General features: G+C 46.5%; 1 long non-coding RNA gene across 1 annotated transcript; it reads right to left on the bottom strand.

Annotated features, from left to right (window-relative positions):
• Positions 1-4,184: 4,184 nt before the first annotated feature.
• LOC113478679 lies at positions 4,185-18,352 on the bottom strand. The gene is made up of 3 exons (XR_003398110.1): positions 18,230-18,352; positions 14,921-15,261; positions 4,185-4,550 (listed from the first exon to the last, which is right to left on the bottom strand). It is a non-coding gene; the product is annotated as an uncharacterized LOC113478679 (long non-coding RNA).
• Between the last annotated feature and the right edge of the window lie 175 nt (positions 18,353-18,527).

Genomic DNA, 18,527 nt, shown 5'->3' with positions numbered 1-18,527 from the left:
GTGTCCTGCTATAAGCTTGTACTGTACCCAGGACCGTGGTACAGTAGAACAAAAATGCTTTCCTTTTAAGAATGACTGTACTTATAACAGAGAAGTGTGTGCATAAGGCTGGCTGGAGGAGAAACCTTGTGAACAACAGCAGCTTCTTCAGTTGTAGTAGCTAGACCTGTCCTTGCATTGCTGAGGGCAATCAGCATTTAGATAGGTCTAACCTTTCTCTTAATCTTTGCAAATGTGCATAGCTGGTAGCCAAGTGGGTGCTGAATTTTTTAGCTCCTCAAATGTGAAAGAAATTTATTCAATGTTGCTTCTTCCAGAAGGTGCTGATCTGCTTCCAAAATGGGAAAAGCAAGTTTGGTTTATGTTAGTGAGGCAGGTCAGCTTTTCATGAGCGTTGATGGCTTTATGCCATTCTCTGTGTATAGAACTGATTTTGGGTGATGTGAGCAAGAGTTTCTCATGCTGCCAATTCTTAGCCCAGTAACTAGTCTTTGAATATGGAAGTAATGTGCCAAGAAAACAACCTCAGTCTCCTGCTCTGCCAATGCTTTGGGACTGAAGTCCAGATCTAGATCAAAAGCATCAAATGTAGAGGTCTTAAAATGCCAGACTCAGCTGGAGGCATAAATTCAAGATCCTCACCAGTTCATATCATAAAGACATTTGCCAGGGGACAGGTTTCCTTCAGAAAACTCACTAGGATTTATCCTAAAAATATTGGGCCAACGAAGAGAATCTTGTTTAAACACAACAAGGTCAATGCATCTTTGTGTTAATCACTTTTGGCAATGTGCATTCATCTGTGACTTCTGCCAGCACAAATGCAATAGACTCCAAGCCTCTTTGACAAGAGTTCTGAGATCTATATGCTGCTAATAGGAGTCCTCAGAGGCTTGGATGATAGTTGGGTCCCTTGTCCCTTTTGGTAGCAAGAAGAGAAGCATGCAACGCTGTCAGACAACATAAGCTCGCCTTCCTCAAAATGGATTGGAGCTGGAGTACCAAATGCTAATAGTAAGGCTGCTGCTACTGCTAGCAGGCTCCCCAGGGCTCTGCTGCAGCATTGCTTATGCTTTCTTACGTTCTGGAGCATCTCAGATATATGAAAAAATGTACCTTCTCACAGAAGCAGATTTAAGTCAGTAATCCATTCTGGAAAGTCCTTTACTGCTTATCTATAGTATAAATGTTGACAGCAGCATAGGTTTAGGATCAGTTTATCACCAAGGTAAAGTGTATCCAAGCACATGTGAACTCCCTGAGGTCTTTCATTCTGCAGCCCTACAAAAATTATAGTGTTATTCAGCATAATCATTTCTAGCTTAATTGTTTTTAAAGTGAGGGAGTGACTCACTTCATGTTTACTAGATTGAAAATTCACAAATAATTAATCTGCTTTTGTATGGAAGTGGAAGTTAAGTTAAAATCTTCAAAGTCAGTCCCTTAAAATTAGCTCACTAGAACTACTTTAGATGTACTGGATTATAAGAACGATCGTCAGAACATGTTTCTATATAGAAAGCCCAGTTAACTGGATGGAGGATTATTATTCCTGAGTAGTCAGAAACCACTGGATTCTGTTCAGTGCCCTCCAAGAGTCTGAAGCTAGCAGATCTTATCATATATGCTTTCCCCTTTTACTTGGAGGTTCAGAGAGGAAACCCAGCTTTTTGCTTTTTCTGGCTTCCAGTTGGGTTTCTCAACTCCACAGCTTGCCAATTTCTGTTTGCAGAGATATTCTCGCCGTGCACCCAGGACAGGAAAGGCCTGTCAAGACAGGCTGGCTCTCAGCTAACTCTGGTTCCAGATGTCAGTCTGCTGAGTTCCCTGTACTCACTTTGAGTTCTTTAAAGATATGAAGCATTTTTACTGCAAAAACTTTTTTTTAAGTTCACAGAAAATAGTTTTTATTAGCTGTATAGTAGGATGATTGTTAAAGTTTCAATGTACTTTTTAGGTGTATTTCTCTTTTCTAAAAGATTTGAATAGAATATCTTAACTTTTCTGTCTGCTCTAAGAAGTGCTGGCTTGGCTTTTATCTGCACATGTGCTTTGGAAGAAGGCTGTTACAGAGGAGATTAAATACAAGAGCTTTTTGCAAACATTCTTGCTGTACTGAGGCTCAAGTGTAATGAAATCTGAAGGGAGACATAAGATTACTGAAGGATGGAGGTTCTCAGCCCAGATGAATAGCTTCTGTTGTGTGGTGCCCAGAAAGTGCACCCACCTGAAAAGTGTTAGTTGTGCATCTGTGACCAATTAATCTGGTCTGGGCAGGACTGTGTGCTTTAATAGCAAGGTGAAGTTGTAAAATCCTGGTCCAGAGGACTGTGCCCTGTGAACTGCAGGTCCTGAGAATGTGATTTTTCAAGGGCTGGTGCTGTGTTTGCAGGACTTGCTGACTTCCATTTGTTCTTGGCTTCTCCAGAAGTGGCAGGTTCTGCCTATGGTGGTCTGCTCTTGCCTCTTCTGTTGTGAACCTTCTTCCTTCCTTTGATTGTGCTGTTTGTTCCCATCCTGTCCTTGCTGTCACCTTTTATCTCCTTTGATGACACAGATCATGGATGGATGCTGCCTAGAAGCCCCTTTGACATGGAACTCTGAAGTCATCCAAGCTGGATCGCTTGGGATATGTGGGATAATTAGATACAATTGTGTGCAGATGAAACAAAACAAGTTGCAGAAAAGCTCACAAAAACCCTGCACTGAACAAGGCTGATTTCTACATGCAGAGCATTCACTTTTGACGAGGGTATGATCAGCTCAGCTTGTGCCTTATGACAGTGCTGGAGAGTTAGTTGCTTTTAAGAAGATAAATTTTGTCCCACGGCTAAGACATACCTTGGCTCAGTGCTGCACATGTTTTGCCTGTTGCAACGTGAAGGGTGGCAGGGTTGTATATATTCTGGATAAGGGCAGGAGTAACTTCAGTGAGGTTCAATTTTAACTAACCTGTACATGTTTTTCTAATTACATTCTAATTTTAAGCAGGGATTATTCTTGTAAAGCCGTATTTAAATTTGCCAATGCAATTTTAGTAGACGTTAAAAAAACGAAACTAGTGCTGGCTTGGCATATACCCTTCATCAGATGGAAGCCAGCTGTAGATAGTGTGCAATGGGTGCTACCATGGCAGTTTGAAATCACACTGTTTAGCCTCACATGGATGTTGACAGATAAGTACTAGAAATCACAGCAGTAGTTGGTTGTGGACCTCAATAATTACCTCTGACTTTCTACTCAAAAGCACTGCAGTGATTTCCTCTGTGGTTGAGTAGCAATGCTCTTTAGCCTTTCTAAAGCAAAAGCCTCCTCCATCAATGGCAGGTGCCTTGAAAGGGAGACCTCCAGACCTTCTTCCTTCTTTCAGGTTACAAACCTATTCTGATTCTCCCTGTCGCTACATGAGTTCCTGGGCTGTCTTTCCTCCTTGTACAAAGTAGAGTTGACTGCACTTCAGGTTGGTAAAGACCCACGTTGTCCTGTGTGGAATTGCTCATCACAACTCGTTATTCCCTTTAAACAAGCATCTTTACATGTAGGTGACATCAGAGGGCCTCAGTGACTGGTATTTGCTTCTGTGGACGGGACCAAACTATACTCCTGTTCCCTCAGTGTGACAGTGTACTTGATACTGGAGCCAGCCCCAGTGATACTACAAAATGGTTCTTCCAGACAGTGTTGCCAGGGTCGCAGTGGACAAAAGGTTCACTTAAGATGGGGTGGGATTTCCCTGTATCGTGACATGGCTCTGGGAAATGCTGTGTTGGCTATGAGTGCTTGTTGGTAGGGAGCTGAGGGGGCCTAGATTTTTTATGTACTGTAGGACACACGGGGCTGAATACGGGAATCCTGGTGATGCTGGGCTGTTGCTCTAGTGCGGGTGTTGGGAGGAGGCATACTATATCTGCAGTGACAGTGGTGGAACTGCTTCTCCTGTGTCAGCTTGGTCCAGAGAGCAGCTCTGAGCATTTCCTACCCAGCAACAGGCAGGACTGCTGCTCTTGGGCTAGTGTCCTGGTTTGAGCCCAGAGGGCAACTGAACACCATGGAGCTGCTCATTCCCCCATTTCCACTCAGGAATTGGAAGGAAAAAAAGCAAAAGGCTCAGGAATTGAGCTAAGAACAGGGAGGGATGACTCACCCATTATGGTCACAGGCAAAAGACAGATTCATTAGGGGAAGAAAAAGAACATCAATTTAATTCAAACACTAACAACAACAACACTTAACAGAGAGAATAGGACTGTGGGAACTATTACCACATCTTGAAAACACCTTCCCTCCACCCCTTTCTTCTTCCTGGGCTCAGCTGTGGTTCCAATTTCTCTACGTCTTCCTCTCCTACAGCACAGGGGGCAGGGAATGGGGGGTGTGGTCAGCCCCACCACTCCTTCCTTAGGGGGAGGACTCCTCACATTCTTCTCCTGCTACAGCATGGTGTCCCTCTCACAGAAGACAGTCTTCCACAAACTTTCTCCAACATGAGTCCTTCCCACTGTGTAAGAGATGACTTGTGACTCCCCAAAACAAGGACCAACAAAAACAGCCTGAGAGAAACAAGGATGAGAAACAAGACTTGGTAAAGATAAGGGATTGGGGGAGAGTGGAGGCCCTCCAAGCAGAGGAATGTCTCAAACACTCGCAAGTAATGAAGCTATAGTCACGGGGTGGATAATGTGGAGGCTGGAGCTGATAAGACTGCCTGGATAGTATAGGATGCGGCTGGGGGAGGGAACCCTGTGGAGACAAGACGGTTCTGCTCTGGTGCATCTTGTAAAGTTTCAAGGGCCATCTGTCCGGTGAATGACCTTTGTTTCATTATCCATGAAATGCATATTAAAGCTGACACCCCTGCATATGCTAATGAAGATTAACAAGATTGTGCTACTTACATCATCCCATGAAGCACCTTACTCCTCCCCATACACAGATAGGCAGGTCAACCTGGGAGACCTACCCAAGGAAAGTGTCTATATATTGAGGAGGGGGTGAGGAGTAAAAAGGAAGTAGTGAAGCGAAGAAGATGAATGCATTCTTGAACTCTCATTAGCAGGACTGACACAGGGACCTGGACTGGTGATTTCTACCCCTATCTCTATTATTTTTTCCCTTTTTCCTTATTTCCATTAGGTAACACAAGGCATACTATATCATTTGTTATAATTCATTATATACTTAGTCAGTTATCATATATCCAATTAGTACATTGTGGGAAATAATAAATGTCTGCATATGGACTTTGAGACTTGTCTCACTGTTGTCCACTCCATTGGGAATTTACCAGTCTAAGTCACTTGTTTCCCTCAACTGCACAGGATGTGACACATGGGCTGCAACTCTTCCTGAGATGCTCCAGCATGGGTCTGTCCCACATGTTGCAATCCTCCCAGCACCAAACTACAATAACAGGGGCTTCCCACAGAGTCCTGGCCTTCTTCAGGCACAGTTATCTGCTCCAGCATGGGGTCCTCCGTGGGCTGCGGGTTGGCATCTGCTCCACCAGTGACCTCCATGGGCAGCAGGGGCACAGCTTGCCCTCTCTCCATGGGCTGCAGGGGTCTCTGAACCAGTGCATCTCCCTCCCTTCCTTCCTCCTCTCTTCTGCTGACCTCAGTGTTTGCATAGGTGTGCTCCTCACAACTCCCACTCCTCCTCTCAGGTTTCTCTGCTTAAATACATTATCACAAAGGTGCAGCCACTGTCACTAATTGGCTTAACCTTGGCCAAGGTGGGTCCAAGTTGGAACCAGGGGAGCTTTGAGAAGCTTCTCACAGGGGGCCACTGCTGTAGCCCCCTCCCCTGCTATCAAAAACCCCACCACACACACAAACCCAGCACAGCTGGGCATCCCTGTCCCTACCACTGCTGGAGATGTGCCTTGTGTTTGTGTGGCTAGGTGCTCTGAGCATGTTGGATGGTCTGTGCAGCTTCCAGGATACTGGATAGTTGCTGAGGTCTCCAGGTATTGTGGACCTGTGTCTCCCCTCACCTCTTTATCTCCATCCCCTCCACCAGCAGGTTGAGGAAGAGGATTCTTCCCCTCTACTCCACTCTTGTTGTGAGACCCCACCTGCAGTGCTGTGTCCAGCTCTGAGGTCCTCAATGTAAAGACATGGATGTGCTCAAGCGGGTCCAGAGGATGCCACGAAGATGATCAGGGGGCTGGAGCACCTCCCTTCCAAGGACAGGCTGAGGGAGTTGGGGTTGTTCAGCTCAGAGAAGAGAAGGCTTCAGGGAGACCTTATAGCAGCCTTCCAGTACTTAAAGGGGCTACAGGAAAGCTGGGGAGGGACTCTTTATCAGGGAGTGTAGGGATAGGACAAGGGGTAACAGTTTTAAACTGAGAGAGGGCAGATTTAGGTTAGATATGAGGAAGAAATTCTTTCCTGTGAGGGTGGTGAGGCCCTGGCACAGGTTGCCCAGAGAAGCTGTGGCTGCCCCCTCCCTGGCAGTGTTCAAGGCCAGGTTGGACGGGGCTTTGAGCAACCTGGTCTATGGAAGGTGTCCCTGACCATGGCAGGGGGTTGGAACTAGGTGATCTTGAAGGTCCCTTCCAACCCAAACCGTTCTATGATTCTATGATTTGGAGCAATAGTGACGCTCTGATGTCGAATCTCTGATCAGTCTTTTATATCTTACATGAGGGAAGAGTAGGGTGATAACACCCAAGGAATCATGCTAATAAAAGGCCTCATGCTTTTGTAAGTGGGTAGCAGTGCTCTTCAGCCTGCCCAGGGGAACAGCTTCCTTTGCCTTTTTTCCATATGTGATTATCTAGAGGAAGGGATTCACCTCATCTTTGAACTGGCAGCCTATTTATAGCTGCAAGCTGAGCACCAGTGAATGTAATGCTACTAAGAAGCTGATGAATGCTTTGGAGGCCTTGGTTTCTCTGGGCTTGTGTTTTTGGTTTTCTTTCTGCACATTGTTGTTCATCTCTTGGTAACTTGACTTGGTTTCATTTTTTAGATGCTTGCTTCTTGGGCCTGGGAACTGAAGATAGTGCGATCTAGCCAGGCTGTTGTGCTGCCCCTCCCTTTGGGCATTAAGATGGATTGACTGATGCCTTCACATCATTTCTGTTAAGGAATTGCCAGATATTTCTAAACTAGGTTTTTCCTTTGAGTGGTATCCTATTGGTATGTCCAGATTCTGGGCTTTTAGTTGTTTGCTCTCCTGATGTTGCTGTCCCTTCACTTTTGTCCTTCTCTTAAAAGTTGTAACTCGCTAGAATTTCACAGTCACTTGTGCTCTTATTTCCTGCCCTTCTTAACCACTTCTTACGTGTTAGATAGGGTCAGATTTAGAGGTATCCCCTCATGGCTTTTCAAAACTTTTCAGTATTATTCTGGGCTTGAACTAGCTTTATTTCTTTTATAGGCTTCTTTTACGGTTTGATCAGTGAACCAAAAAAAGCCACATTTTTGTCTCTTCTGCTTCATTTAGCTGGTGCAGAGCTGCCTGTGGGCCAGTCCCAAGGTATGTGCACTGACATGCATTTTTCTAACAGGCTGTGTAGAAGAGCTGTGGATGACTCATTTTAGAAATGTTTAACGACCTCCTGTATAAAATTCAGAGTACTTGGAAAGAAAGCAAGGGTGCTGCATTTGAACATACAGGTTTGACCTGGCTGACATATACTGAGATGATGGGCATAAGGACCATTTCTGTTGCACCAGGTGGCTTTGTATGCACCTATCGTGCAGGAAATCTTCCACTTCAGCGACAGATTCCCACAGGTTGGTGGGAAGGATTATATGAGAAACCACCTGTCCCTCCATTTCTCAGGTTCTCTGATAGGCACTCTGGTGCTCCAGTGAGCACTACAAAAATGTGCTTTAAAGAGAATAAGTGCTTGGTAGGGTGTTGAATTTTTCATGTATGTTACAAATTCAGATTGTCTTAGTCAGGGTGTCTTTGGATGGCTGCATGTACTAGTGTGATATGGTGAGGAGACACAGCAAGTTATTATTCATGGACCCTTTTGCTAGATGAAATGTCTGTCATGATACCTCCTGGCTCTGCTTGCAGCTTGCTGAGATGCTGGATGGACACAGTGATCCTTGGAAGAATGTCCTGTTCCACTGGGGCAGTGTCTGGAAGTGAGCAACTCCAGGTGCATGGAGTGTCATCTGCTTAGTCTGTGTGCTGCTTGCTAGAGCCCCCAGGGCCCTGTCAGCCTGTGAGTAACTGTCTGATGCTGCTGAGCCGAAGCTGCAGTGCCTTTGAGAGCAGGGTCAGTGCCTGCTGGGCAGCCTGGCGGCCTGCTGGGACATCTTACAGTGCCAGTGAGCATGAATGACTGCAGGTGGCAGCTGCTTTGCCTGGAGACGTCCTCAAGGGAAAACTGCCTTTGCTCTGGCCTGCTGAGGCTTAGACCACTCCCTGGATGCAGCTCCTCTACTTTTGCAGGGCAGCAGGTCTATGCTTCTTGATGCCTTTTCGCAGAAAACCTGATGTTACAGGGGTCGACCTGAGTGCAAAGCACTATTCTGTTGCTGGGGTTTTCAGGTAAATACCATGATACCCCTCCCTCAGCTAGGGATCTAGCACAAGCCATAGCAAGCCTTAGAAACACATGCACGACTGGGGAGAAACATCCCAGCAGCTTTGGGCTGCAGTGGTGTACAAGATGAACATCTCTTCCAGGAGGGGCTATTTCTGATGTTGACTGACAAGAAGAAGCAGCACACACTAGAGTGCTTGCAGGCGTCTCTATGCTAAAAGGAAAGGCGGTCTGTAGCACCAGGTAAGCTGCAGTTCCTTGCCATGGGGTATGTGAGATGTCTGGTATGTCTGTGACAGTGACACATTAGAGTGGCTGACAGGGTCTTTCTAGGCAGATCTCCAGGATTCTATTTCACCCTCTGAGCTTGCTTTTGACACTGAATGCAGAATGATTGTTCTCCTGTGATTTTAACAACTGTCCTTTCATAGCTCCCCCACTTTTTGGACAAAAGTCCTTGTGTTATGTGTGGTCAGCACTGTGGCCTCACTGGTCTAGATCAGTGGGTTAAGAGACCTGTGTATCAGACAGCTTAGAAACCTGTTGGGAAACTCCATGCAGAAAATTTAAACTCACTTTTAGTCACCCTGGATCACTTTTGCTTTCACCTGGTAAGTAGTCCACAGAGACCCAGGGGTCTGAGGTGATGGGTGGGTACCAAACTGCAAACTGGTTGAAAGGAAAAGATTTTAAGCAAAACTAGTAGGGAAGACACTGTGAGCAGAGACTGACTACATCTGGGAAGACAGCATAGCAACTTTGTTAAAATAGCAGTGTTACAGCCTGTGCAGATCCTGTGGATGATAATACTAGGCTATGATGCTTTGGTAGGGTATTTTTCTCTTGCTGACTTTTTCTAGCACAGAGCAACATGACCAGACTGTAAAATTACATTATGAGGTGCCAGGTTTGTATCTGACTTTGAATCAGATTAAATTTAGTAGGAAAAGAATTTTGTTGGGAAACATGCAGTTGCCAAGAGTATTATAGTCTTTCCTCTTAGCTTTTGAACCTGTTGGGCAACGTCATTTAGTATTTATGGAAGGGTAGAAGGAGAGAAGTTTAAAAACTGCATCACTGGGAGTGTGCAGGGAAGCCTCACGAGTAACAAAATGTGTCAGTTAAAATTTTGAAGCTGCAGCCCCATCAGAGCAGAGAGCTGGGCGTTCTCTGCCTTGTCATTGGCACCTGTTCCTTGCATTTTGCCTTAGTGCAGTTATATTGCCTACTTGGGCAGGCTGGAAGCTTGTGGAGCAGAGCTGTACTGTGTGAGGGGAGGCATTTAGTGCAGCTTTACAGGCAGTCATGAAGCTGTGATAAAACAGTAGCAGCCTGGCTGGTAGCTGTGCTGGATCCAGGACTGTGCCAGTGCCATCAGAGATGGAACAGCTCTTGCCTAGAGTGGCTTGGCTCAGAAAGAAAGTGTTAATAGCACAGAGGAAAGCTGGATGTGCAAAAGGCTGTAGCTTGCCTCAGAGAACAGTGGTACCTGCCTTAACTCTCCATACTGGTAGGTTCAGTCCCTGCTAGTTCATATGCTCTGCTGGGCAGAGCTCTGTATTGAATTCTGTCTGGAAATAGGAGACTTGCTAAGAAGGAGGGGCAGGAATAGCCCTGCCAATGTTGACAGGCTGTTTCCTGTTGCCCGGGTTCTGCGCTGGCTGCATACACAGGCAGTGCTCATTCTGCTTGGGAGTTTGTGGTGCTGGGTAGGCCTGTGGCTGCGTTAGCAGCTGCTCTTTCCTCCCATGATGTGACTAGCCACATTGGCAGAAATGGCCCCTGAAATGAGGGTAGGAAGGACGTACGTCTTGTATGTAATTTGCCCTGCAGGCTGGCAAAGCATGTGGGAGCCCTCAGTCCACAGCAGGGATGTGTCAGGAGGTGGCATTTCTCAGGAGGAAGCAGTCCTCAGGTCAGGAGGTGGCATTCAGGTTATATACTGACTTAAGCTGTCTCTTCATCTGCTGTGTACAGTGTCCCACACTGAGCAGCCTTGGATATGAGCATAGCAGTTAGAGTTTGTGTCCTAGACACAAGTCCACAACACAAACAGCTAGTAGACCACAGTGGTCCACTTCTTTTCAAGGCTGCCTGTATTGCTGAGTCCAAAAAGTGTGGAGCTGCCTGTATCTATGGAGCCTGCAAAGGACAGTTGTGCTTAGAGAAATATGCCTGGGAATAGGAAGGGAGCATTTCATCATACAGGCTTATCTTCCACTTGCCTCCAGTATTGCATTTGCATTGGTGTGTGAAAGCAACATTTGTCTTGTTTAGAAGTGATTTGCTTGGAGAGATACTGCCCATGTGATGAGGCACGTGCAAACCTCAGAGGGATGGCTCAGCAGCCTCGAGGAGGAAAGCACACATGCTCTGGAGCAGTCGGCTGCAAGCCTGACAAGTGGGGATCCCAAGCAGCTTCACTGGATTGAAAATGTCTGTGCTTAGAGGGGATGCTTGAGAACAGGGAATACTCCCTGATCTTGATCAAGCATTTGTACGAGAGCTGTTTTTCCGTTGCAGCTGGGCCTGTTCTGTCCTGCTTTGGGATGCTGTCACCTCTGCACTGAAGAAGCCATGCATTCTCATGCCTCTGTTTCATTGCCCTCCTGCTTTGAACAGCCCACTCTTCCTCACTATGCCATTGTCAGCAAACAAACAGAGCCATCTCAATGTTTAGCTCTTGTCCTGAACAGACAGTCTTTCTTTAGAAATGCAGTGTTCCATGTGCACTGCCTGCATATTGACATTTTGGCAGCACAAAAGCAACCTGTAGTATATATATGTAGCTTTTTGGAAAGAAAAGTACTATGCAGCCTGAGCACAGCACTGCTGCTGGTTTATCTGCCTCTCCTCACATGACTCGTTGTGTTTAGGGCTGGTATACACTCAGTAATGCACCTTCGCTGGTCTCTTTTAACAAGGATGTTTCAAAAGCATAACCTGTTAAAACCCTGTGAAAGAAACATAGTGTTTGGTCCAAAACCTGTTTTGGCTACAGCTATCAGATACCAGTTTTGAAAGCCCTGGGGAAGAGAACGATTTTGCACATCATGTTAGGTATTTAGAAAGATTTTTATATGCTCCTAGGTAAGTCTAACAAGTCTCTTCTGTAATGCTGAGTGCATCTTAAGTCTTTCAGACAAAATCAGTGAATCCATTACCTGGCTGTGCTCGATCCTCCCTCACACCTGGCTGCTGTCACACAGGTAGCAAGCAGCTCTGGAAGCTGTTGCTGGTGATCACTAGTAGCTACTGCTACCAGCTGAGACATGCACACAGTCTTTCAATGTTCTTGTCCCTTCTCTGAACCTCCTTATCTTGTAGGTGCATTGGACCAGCCTGATAAGTCTGCCATGCCTTGTCCTAATTGTATCTCTTTGGGGGTGACCTGCTCTTTCCTATGCATCTGTTGAGTGGCCATGCCATCTCAGTGGTATTACAATACTCTGAAATATATATCTGGCCACAGAGGAGTGCTAAGAGCTTGTGATGGGAGAGCAAGCTGTTCCCAGAAGGCTTCTGGGTGACAGCCAGAGCTCCTGGGCAGACTCGTGTATGGTCCTTGCAGTGGGAAAGCTACTTCTGAGTGTGTTTAATAGAGCAGCTGGGTGCAGCAAGCTCAAGGGCAAGTCTCTGACCAAACCAGAGCTGTTCTGAGATCATCTGCCCAGAGATTAAAGGCAGTCATCCAAGGGCTGATAAGAACAGGGCATGTCTGATAAATGTACATACACAGTGAGATGGTGATATTTAATGCAGTTAAGAATGGACTGCCTAGTCAGATGAGAACAATGATGGCTGTTGGGATGGCCTTTCTCTCCTGTGAGAACAGGAAAAATCAAAAAATGAGGTGCTCTAATTCAGTACAGTGGTGCTGAGTCCCCACTTCATGTGCTACACTGGCAGGGCCTGCACTGGCCTCTTTGAAAAGAGGCTGCAGTCTGTCTTGAATGGCCATCCCAGGGGGCGTGTGCCAACCAGGACAAAAGGCTGTGAGGAGGACTCTGAACAGCTGCAAGCAGCCAGACATGAAGACAAAGGTGAACATTTCTACTCACACTGTTTTCTTCTCTTTGCTTCCCATTTGCCCTGACTGAGGATGTCATCTTTATCTTGGTTATGTATACCCTGCTGACACTGACATTCTTTGCTGTTTCCAGCAGGCCTTTGTCCTCCTCCCACGTAGTGTGGCCAGCTTGCTGCTGTGGGGAGAAGGAACCTCTTCCCAGCACGGGCTTCGTTTTCCTTTGCTGTTATAACCCTCAGAGACAAAAGGAAGACTGTCAGCCTGTCCTCCAGAATGTTCGAGCTTTGGTCTTGGGTTTGGTCTGTCTAAAGGCACTTGGAAGGAAGTAGGATGATGGAGGGGACCTGGAATAGTCACATGGGAAAACAAGCTGGATTTCCTAAGGCGTAGGAAAGCTTACATAAGATGTGCAATACTTTACAGGAAATGAAGGGACGTAGCAACCTGGGGAGTTTTGTCTTCCTTTTCCTCATGTTTTGGGATTTCCTTTGGGAATTGGGATCTGTCAAGCCTACTGCAATTTGCAGTAGCGGAAGTCTGCTCTGGATTTAGCAGAAGTGTGCTGTTAGTAGCAAGCTGCTGTCAGCCAGGATGCTGGGGAGCCATAATGCCTCTCATGGCAAGGGGAGGAGGATTGCTGGTCAGCACCAGGGCTGTTGTACTGCACACCACCTTGTGTAGCTCAGCTGGGGGACTGGATACACAGTAGGCATTTGGTGGCCCTGGCCCTAGCTCTGTCCTTGGGGACCCCAGGAGGTTGCTGTCATGGCCCTTGGCCTCTGCATCCTACTGTGTTAAACCACTTCAGTGCAGCTTGCTTTACTTGTCCTTCCCAGGCTGCAGGAGTTGCAGTTGCTGGAGGGCAGAGGTAAGCGTTCTAGGAAGCCTTGAGTGCTCTGTCACACTTTCACTTGGGGAGGCTCTCAAAGGAGGCTAATGTCAACTTTCAACGCAATTCATCTTAAAGCATGTAACTGGCCCACCTACCTGTCCTGATGCCTGAGCTGCAGAACCTGATGAAGAATCTGCTGCTGTCCCAGTTCATCTCTCCTGTTTGCTGGCAACAGGGACTTGTTTTCTGAAAGTGGAGTAGGTCTCTCCTCCCCACTGTGTGCATCAGTCATGTCTCGTGCATACATACCACTTACGGCTCGGAGAGTATCCTGGCTTCAGAAAGCTGTGACTGAGGGTGTTCTGGGCAGTATCTCACTGTTCACACCCCGTTTGTGTGCTCTTCCCTTGGCACCTGCTTTGGCCTCTAGCAGAGGTGAGCTGTAGGGTTGGACACCGCTCTGATCAGAGAGGGTACAGCTGCTTTTACAAACTGCTCTTTGAGAATGGCCAGTGTGCAGAGAGAGCTGCAGGGTATCCCCACCGACCGGGGTGTCTGTCCTGGCTGGCTGCCTTCTGCCCTCTAGTGGGAAGCTTTGCAGGAAATAGGTGCTGCACAGCAATTGGGCAGGGGTGCAGGAGTGTCCCCTACACTGTGAGCCCCACTGAACATCTGGCATCTCTTCAGAAGCCCAGTCTCAGAAGTGGATATCATCTTGAAACGCCAACCTGTCAAAGTCAGGAAAAATATCGAGGAGCTGCTAAACTGCTGCTATTGAATGCTGCTATCCCCACGACTGTGCATCCAATAAAAGTGCTAGTTATTGACAAGGGTGTGTGGAGGGCCAGTGCTGGGAAAGCTGGATGTGCTCTAACATTTGTAAGTGGCATGCGAGCTACAGGCAAAACTGAGGGAGCCTGGCTGCTGCCGCTTGAAGAAATTAGTGCAAAAGTTCAGGGAAATAATCCTGCTCAGAGAATGAGCTGCCACTCACCAGTGGTCAATAAGTCAAGCACTGAACAGCCCAGGGTGCCAGCAGAAAAAAATGTACCATGTCTGCTCAAAAGGAGTGTGAGACTTGCTGTTAAGGTTTTATATGCCATTAGTGGCCAGACGTACCAGAGAGCCCTTGTTGATGCCTTGCTTTATGCTCTAGCCTTCATCTTCTGTGTATGATCCCAGTAGAAGTGCTCCTCAGCACCCCTGTCTCTTCAGTGTGCAAAAAGAGATGTCTGAAGTTCCTTGTTTACACAGAGCTCAAGCTGCCTCTCTGCCAGGCACCTGTGAGAGTTTGTGGATAAGTTTTGGATAGTTGTGCAGCTCCAGTTTTGCCAGGTGCTTCTAAAGCTGCAGCTGCCCCACTGTGTACAGTATACCTGCAAATCTTTTTGCTGAGGCCGTAAGTCGGTAAAAATTGTTTTCCTCTCCTTACTAGTTGCTTTCAGACTTATAGGCAGAGCACAGACTCTAACCTACTCCCTCTGTCCTGTGCACAGATGTATTTTCATCCTTTTTTCCCTTCCTTCTCTACTAGCATTAGGAATCGTACCTCTGGTTTGTATTCCCCTGGCATCGGGGCCTTTAGAGGTGCGTGGCATTCATTGGCCTTGAAATACAACAGTAAAACAAGCCACTGTGTGTGTCACCTGTGAGCAGCAGGGACCTGTTGGGACAGGAGGTTGAATGAGTTTGCAAATGAGAGCTGGAGCCAGTGCTTTACTACTGCCACTGAATTTTACAAAATGCATGTGTTACAGGAGCTTTGCTTTTCAAGATGAACTCACAGGCCAAGTTGGTGACAGTGTTACAAGTGTTTCATCAAACTTCAGAGCAAAACCACCAAATTCATCCTTTAAGTAGTGAGGAAGAAAACAGTTGGGAAGCTGCAAACTGGAGCAGGAAAAAAAAAAAAAAAAAAAAAAAAAAAAAAAATGCCTAGAACATACTCTAGAAAATCATGTACTCCAGAAAATGTCACCTTTGAGGTTTTAATGCTATCAGACAGATAACTTGGTGAGTTCCTGGGTTTGCTTCTTTCTCTCTCTTCACAATCCCCCCATGCTTCAATCATATTTTGATGTAATTGCTTGCAATTCAGAATCCCAACTTCGAAAGTCAGTGCTTGCTTAACTGAGTGCAACTGTGTGTCTGTGTGCACATGTGTTGATACACACACACACACATGCTCCTTGGCTGGGGGTGGTGCTGTCAAGATGCACGTGTCTGTGTGTATGTGCGTGTGCTCCTTTCTGTTACCATCATCTCAGCTGGGGTGGCGGCAGTGACGGGTGTAAGAATGTGTGTATGTGTACATGTACTCCTGTTTGTTACCTCCTCAGCCAGCAGCAGTGATGGGGTGTGTGTTCCTGCTTGGTAGCAGGTTAGTAGGAGGTAATAAGGAGGTAGAGTGGTATGAGTGAAAAGTAGGAGCTGCTTGATTTTGTTTGAATGTTTAAAAAGCCATGATCAGGAAAGGGGATTTTTGGCTGAGTGACCATCTCAGTTAGTTATGGAAAGAGGGAAGCATTTCTGAAGATAATACCAGGAAATGGTGAGTACCTCTCTCCAGTAAACAACCAGTAGTGGAGAATAGGAGTGTAGTGTCAGACTGTTCTATTGGAGCTCATTTTCCTTGTTGCTGGCAGTCACTGTTGCTATCAGTGTTACAGCCATGTTCACCACAGCTCAAGATAGAGGAAGTCCTTGCAGTAGTTCCTCAGCTCAAAAGCAGTTGCTACTTATTCTGTTTAATTACATGAGCAAGTGGATCCAGATTTATAACTTACCTACCAAAAAGTTCAGTGACTTGAGGGGATCACACAGTGATCAGTTCTGGGCCAGGCCATGTGGCAGTTGCCATGGGATTTGGCTGAAGGATTCAGAGAGGCATACCGTTCTGATTGCTGTGGATCAATCCTGTCCTAGAGAGATCTGCAGGGATTAGTGTGGGACTCACTGCTCTTCAGTACTGGCACTAAACACCTAGCAGTGACACAAGTCTGGGTGATGCAGTTATTGGTTAAGTAAGAGATCAAAAGAGGGTCATCAGGGACAGCCAAGCTGCTAGGGAGCACCCTTTTGAAAACTGTGTGCTTGTGTGGTGCAAGTAAGTACATTTAGACTCCAGAACATGTGTGCTAATCTCTGTGGGAAGGGTAGTGGTATTTTAGAAAGCACTGTTTTGAGAAAGAGTTGGAGTTGCAGGGTACAAACTATACCTGGGCTAGTAAGACTTTTGGGTGCTGTGGGAAGGGAAGAGCAGAGGGTGCAAGGGGATAACCACCTTCCTGCGTGTGGTATGGGAAGGATCAGGGGCAGAGTACAGGGTCTTCCATTGTGCAAAAGAGATCTTGAAAACTGGAAAGGGGTAGAAAGAGAATAAAGAAGCTTTAAAATGCCTTACTGAAGATAAAATAGCTGCCCAAGTGGGCAGAGCTGATCTGTGTGCATATACTCTTCCCTGAGGAAAAATACTAGATACTGATGAGACTCCTGAGTGCCTCAGAGAGGAGCATGAAGAGCTAATGGGTGAATTAGTTTAGATAAGGAGTGTGTTTTACAGTAAGAACAACTGCCAGGTAGAATTGCAATCTTTCAATATCCTCAAATTAGGACTGGATATCCTTATAAAGTTTTAATCTTTTGGAAATAACTTTTCCATTCAGGCAGATGTCACGACTAGATCAGTGCTGTATGGAAAATTTGAGTAGACATTCTGTCCTTGCCTTACACATTCAAGACTCATTCGTCTCTGTGACTTATCTAGGGACTAGGGACAGTTAAAGTTCACACTGGTTAGTGATGGTGTTAGCTAAGCTTAGACTCTTTTGCAAGCCTTTCCTTAGTACATTGGTGTGGTTGCTGTACCTCAATCTTTCAATCCTGCCCTCCCTGCCCTAGAGGTAACCTCCTTGTCTTTGGCTATACTCCCCGCAGCTCACTCCCAACTTTGCCTAGGTATTTCTGCAGAGCAAGAAGCCTGCCCTAGATGATAAGATTTCTCCCTTCCTACAAGCAGGGAGGTCAGAGGGGAGGGGTGGACATAGGTGGGATCACTGATTGCAATGCTGGGTCCAGGGTACAGGGGCTTAGGGGGCTGTAGCCCTGGATTTTGGCTGAAGGATACAGGCCATCTGGCAAAGAGGTGGGCAGAGCTTGCCTGCACCCCCAGCTTCCTGACTTCTGGTCCCTTCCATGCCCTGCTATCCAAACACGAAGGACAGAGCAGCAGGGTTGCAGTCACAGTCCAGCAAACCTTCTGCATAAGCTAAAATAATTTTAGCAGGGAGGGCAGGGACGTGGTAGGAAGTGAGTGCTTCCTAAACCCTAAACCTCTCCAGCAATATTGCTGTCTGTCCTTCCCTTTCCAGTATCATTCCACCTATGGGTTGTTCTATGCTGTTGCTGTATGTTAGCATAGTAAGAGCAGGGTTTTTTATATTAAAAAAAAGAAAAGCAGGAGGGAATAGATTTGGTCTTCAGAAAGCAGACAGAAAGGTATTTGGTGGTAGCCCATCTGTTCTCCAGGGAGGGTGGCCTAATTCTCGGGTACAGCACACTGGTATCCACAGAAGTTCTGAGTACTACTGGCTGCAGCAATGCTGACATTAAGCAAGGAGCACAGAGGCTAGCTTGCAAAACATGAGAGTGTCAGTGTTGCTTGTACAAACGTGTCTAGCCTGTGCTCCCTGACAGATAGTCCCTTGCAAGTAGTCTCCATGGGAGTCTTGCTGTAGGCTTCTAGACAGGAGGTCAGGGTGGCTGGCTGTCTCACAGGCTAATCATTTGAGCAGCAAAAGTAGCTCTTCTCACTCAGCATCAGGCTCCATCATGTTTTTTTTCTGCAAGTGCCACTTACCATGCTGAGTCCCCAGGATTTGAGGTTGTCAGGGTGGCTCTGCTGTATGAGGCTTCCTGCGGGGCTCCCAGCTTCCCAAGTCAGCTCTGTGTGGTACTGTGAAAGAGAAGAGCTGAGTTGTGATGTCTGCCTGGGAACATTTGCCTTAACTAAGTCCAGGATAAGAGTGGATTTAAGTGCTTTGGTTTATAAATAAACAGCACTGTGGCCAAGGTAGATTTAAGCAGAGCTGGCAACAGCCCTACTTGGGAAGGGATCTCTTTACCACATGGCCTGCTGTTGGACTTCCTGTCGCATG

Source organism: Athene cunicularia (genome assembly GCF_003259725.1).
Source record: "Athene cunicularia isolate RWA chromosome 3 unlocalized genomic scaffold, athCun1 chr3_part1, whole genome shotgun sequence".
NCBI classification, from domain to species: domain Eukaryota; kingdom Metazoa; phylum Chordata; class Aves; order Strigiformes; family Strigidae; genus Athene; species Athene cunicularia.
The sequence above is the reverse complement of the archived record's forward strand: the minus strand, read 5'-3'. Positions and strand labels throughout refer to the sequence as shown.